Source organism: Nelusetta ayraudi, unplaced genomic scaffold, assembly GCF_046127955.1.
Source record: "Nelusetta ayraudi isolate G7.1 ecotype Tasmania unplaced genomic scaffold, CSIRO-AGI_Nayr_v1 ptg000092l, whole genome shotgun sequence".
NCBI lineage: Eukaryota > Metazoa > Chordata > Actinopteri > Tetraodontiformes > Monacanthidae > Nelusetta > Nelusetta ayraudi.
In genome coordinates, this window is record NW_027466142.1 from 2,190,786 (window position 1) to 2,195,293 (window position 4,508).

Sequence of the window (4,508 nt, forward strand, 5' to 3'; positions counted from 1 at the left end):
GAAAACATCGCCTATGAATGTAAATGACACAGCGCGTGTGTGATCGTTTTTGTAATTCCTCTAATAATCTTTTATCACAGGAGTGTTGTTGTTGTTTCCCCGTGACAGAATATTGAATTTAATCTTCAACAAAGTAATTGGCCGACGCTGTTCCGATGACAAGCTCATTTCATCGCAGACGAACTGAGACTGCGACCTGCGTGCTCCTTCTGATAGGGGACTGTCCAATTCATTAACACTAATTGGTAATTAAAGGAAGCTAATTTAACGTTGACGCGTTGCTGCTTATCAGCTTTGTTGCACCTTTCTGGGTCGAAATGACTCACACATCTCTGTGATGACGGCTGTTCTTCAGACTCGTGGGAAACCGACACGCACACTTGGTCTCACGGTTTGTTTGAAAAACCTTCTTCTTCTTACCATTTTTAATTGACGAAGAAATTGGACTTTTTGGTTGACTAGACCAGTGCGAGTGCAAGTCTTGCGTTAGCAAACGGCTACAGGCAGCGTCTCAGCTTTGATTTGCTTGCGACGTGCAGTCAGACGTGTCAGTTGTTCAGATTTCTTTGCTGTGAGTGGTTTTCCGAATTCAAGACCGAGAAAGAGAGAGGAACACAAACTATGGATTACATCGGGAGAAAAACACATTTTGCTTTTAGCCATCGCTGGGGAAAACAAAAGAGGGAAAATGAAGAAAGACACAAACACAATCGGCAACACAAAAAAATAAGAGAAAATTGAAAGCATGCAGGTTACACCCACACACACACTGCAGCTGGGGGACAGACTCAGTAGCCTCAACGCGAGCGGACGACTCTTTCGAGTCCCATTCAGCTCGGCCTCAAGACACAATACGTCTAGACTTTGCCCTGAGACACAACGCTGAACCGACATTTATTCTTTACGTACACTTGTCCGGGAGATGAGTGTTTATGAGAGAGTCAGAAGACGGAGGGCAAAGCTGCAAAGTCAAAGTCGCACCTTCGCTTTAATGGATTCTCATCATAAAGGATCAAAATCATTTCTGGGCTTTTTCTTCTGTGGAATGTCAAACACCTTTGCCGCAAACACTTTTCTACTCTCCCTGGTGGCCGAAGACGAAGTGAGAAAAAAACATCAAGATGTGAAACTATCTTGACAACAGGCCAGGAAGAAGGGGTGGGGGATGGGGGGGGATTTTCTCTTAAGAAGTGACTTGTTTCATTTTGTGGAGTTATTTTCCGTGCATGAGGGCTGAAAGAAACAACAAGAACCAGATGGAATTTTCCAGCTTTCGTGCCATGGCCATAATAAGTTGACTTCAGTTTTGTTGTTCTCATCCGAACTTTGCGTGGACGTGACGAATACAGATGTCACCAGATACTTCAGCACAACCTGGCCGACCTACCATTCACTTCTCAGGAATATCAATTGAGCTCCAGTGTTCCAGCACTTTTTTGTTTTTGTGTTTTTTCCCGCTTGGACTCTACTTCATTATTTTATTCATTTGGTTGCCAACCTTCACGCAGCCTGGATAGACGGCGGTCTGCAGCAGGACCCTCGGCACCTGATTATTTTGGACATGGCCTTTGTGCCGCCGCTGTTTCCCAACGTCATGCTGCCGTCACAGTTCTGACCTGACCGAGAAGTTTACTGCCACGAAATCTCATCCACCTTTTCAGAGTTTAGCTGTATTTGTGTGCACTTGCACCACCTCAACCTTCAATGTGAAAAATTCCTTTTAAATCTGGATTCACTGAATGCAAAGGTTTGGTCGTGAAGTGGGGTATTGTGTAGAACTGTTCGACTATTGAGTTTGTTTTCTCTTTTCTTGTCAGACAAGTGTTTAGAAATGGTACATTCAATTTATCGTCTTTCACGGGAACGACGAGGATGATGTGGTGATGCAGTGGCGCTGAACTGCAGGGAGGGGGGCGAGTTTGATTCCCAGGGGCCGGCCTGAACCTTCCCTCTGTCTCTGTGGGGTATTCCAGGTCCTGCAGCTTCTGCTCAACGTCCAATGACAGGGAAGTTGATAGAGATGGATGGATGGATGGATGATGGATGGATGGATGGATGGATGGATGGGACAACAGGATTCTCTCTTATCGCACTGATTTGCTTTTGGCTTTCACAAGGACAGAAACCAGTTTTAAAACTGAAGACCTCACATTGGGAAGGTGTGAATCAGTCAAAAATGACTTATTTAGTCAGTCAGGATTTCTTTTCCTACATTCATCCCCACGAGTCTCCACTGGAACACCAAGTCACAGGTGTTTCTCCACCAAAATAAAAACCTGTTCCATTCCACTGCCAACGTTTGCTCCCTCGCTCATCAAATCTCAGGCAGTCCACAGTGACGAGGAGCCTCAGCGAACGACGGCGAGCGGCCCACCGTCCTTCCTCCGAGTCGGCCAGCGAGACCCGGCCGGGGGGACGCGGAGGAAGGAAGGCGAGCCGTCTTTCCGTCATGCGTTAAACTGATAGTGAACCCCGGAATCCGAGACGAGACAAAGGCGTTGGCCGCTCGTCCTTTTAAGTTGCCCTTGATGAGCGACCGTGTTTTTCTCGCCTTGAATGCCGCCGGATAACAACGGCGGCGCGTCACGCCAGGCGCTGTGATCACAGAGAGCACCTGGCCCTTTCAAATCACCAACGCCCCACCCGCCGCCAGGACAAAAAGAAATTCCCTCCATCGTTTTGGGCCGATGTCGTGCGGATCCTCCGTGGGCTGCTTGGAGAAGGACGATGATTCCGGACAAAAGCGACAGAGGAAAGGGCACAAATCACAATGGCACCTGACATCTCTGGCACTCACACCAGGATTAACGTCCCAATTTGGTGCTGTGTTCCTGGGCCGGGGTCTATCCCAACAGCGCGGCGCTTCAAAGCGGCAGATGAAACAGCGGCGCCGGTGGACGCTCATTCTTCAGGGGGCGGAGGGCTCAGCGAGCGGGGGCTTTGTTCCCAGTGGCAGCAAGACAAAACCAGCAGGGCTGTTTTCACATTGCGCTCCAGAGGCCAAAGAGGCCGAGAGCGGCCGCTCCGCTGCACCGCCGAGCCACCTTTCATCCCCGGCGAAAAGTCAAATCATGCAGGCCAATTACAGCAAAATCAAAGTCAATTGCTTCTCCGTCTCCCCGACTCCTTGAATTAGAATCAATACGTCGTCTCCAGCTTCACGAGAGAAGCCAGAGATGAAACAGCATTTAAACTATCAGTCGATTAATCATCTTCCCACAACTCCAGGCATCAGAAGGACTCGTGCTATCGAGTGACGGACGGACGGACGCGTTCTGAACGCAGGTCTAACTTGAAGTTTCAATTTGAAGTTGACCGAGGAGACGAGCAGAAAAAAAAAGATTGAAAGTGAAGCATCCCCTGAAATCTCAGCTCCAGTAAATATTCACACGTCAAGGTTTTAACTCGAGGGGAAATTCTGCCAAAAACTGATTTTACCAGCTGGGCTGCCCACAAAAGTAAATGATCTCCCTCAGAAGAATGACAATCAGCAGGGAAAAACTTATGCTAGTTTAACTTCCTGAAGCCGTTTCCATCTCGGTTCAAACTCGATGGGAGTCACCGACAACTGTTCACACAGAGGTCGAACCCCCGACCGCCAGAGTTCAAATCCCGTTTTTAAGAGGGTGGAATGGACAAAGAAAAAAAACCAAGAGCAATTTTTTTCTTTGTGCTGAAATCTGTGAGATTTTTTATTTGCCCTGGGCGAAGAGACACAACCACAGACACTGTGCAAAGAGAGCAAAGAGGAAGTCACACTTACAGAAGGTCGGCGAGCACAAGTTACAAAACAAAACAACAAATGAGATATATTCGAATGTACATAACACACTGCGGCCATGCAACAACATAAAAATGACATTTTTATTGCAGCTTATTTCAGACCGAATGGCATCAGCCTGCATCCCGAGTGGAAGCGGCAGCGTTTCAAAGTCTGCACGCGTCTGCCGAGTCTTTGCTCTTTGGAACTCCTCGACCTGCTACATGCGCCGCTGTGACAGACGCTGCTCATGTTAGCCCCTCCCCCACCGCCGCTGCCCACCTATCTGCTGTGTTCTAATCAGAGTCGATCATGTCTCCCAGTCGACGGTTGAGAACAATCAAAGGTACGAGTAGGAAAAAAGGAGAAAAAAAAGAAACGCAAACAGAAATGATCTGCTGTTAACACACAGCGGATAATGCTGACCCAAAGCCACATGACTGACAAACTGACTGGCTGACTGACTGACTGATTGACGGACTGACTGACGGAGGGCATTTCTGGTAAGACTGGAGAATGTATTTTCACAGCAATAAAAGAGACAGTTGGATGCCAGAAAGTCTCGGTTTTAATTGTTACAATGTGTGACGGCATGGAGGTGCTGAGGGACTCGCTCAGCTGTGGACCTAGAAAAGTGGCGGCTGCGACAGCGGTAGTTATTCCTGGATGCAGCGCATTCAGAGAGAGAGAGAGCGAGAGAGAGAGAGCGACCTGGCGGAGCACTGGACAACTGGGCAGAACTTTGCTG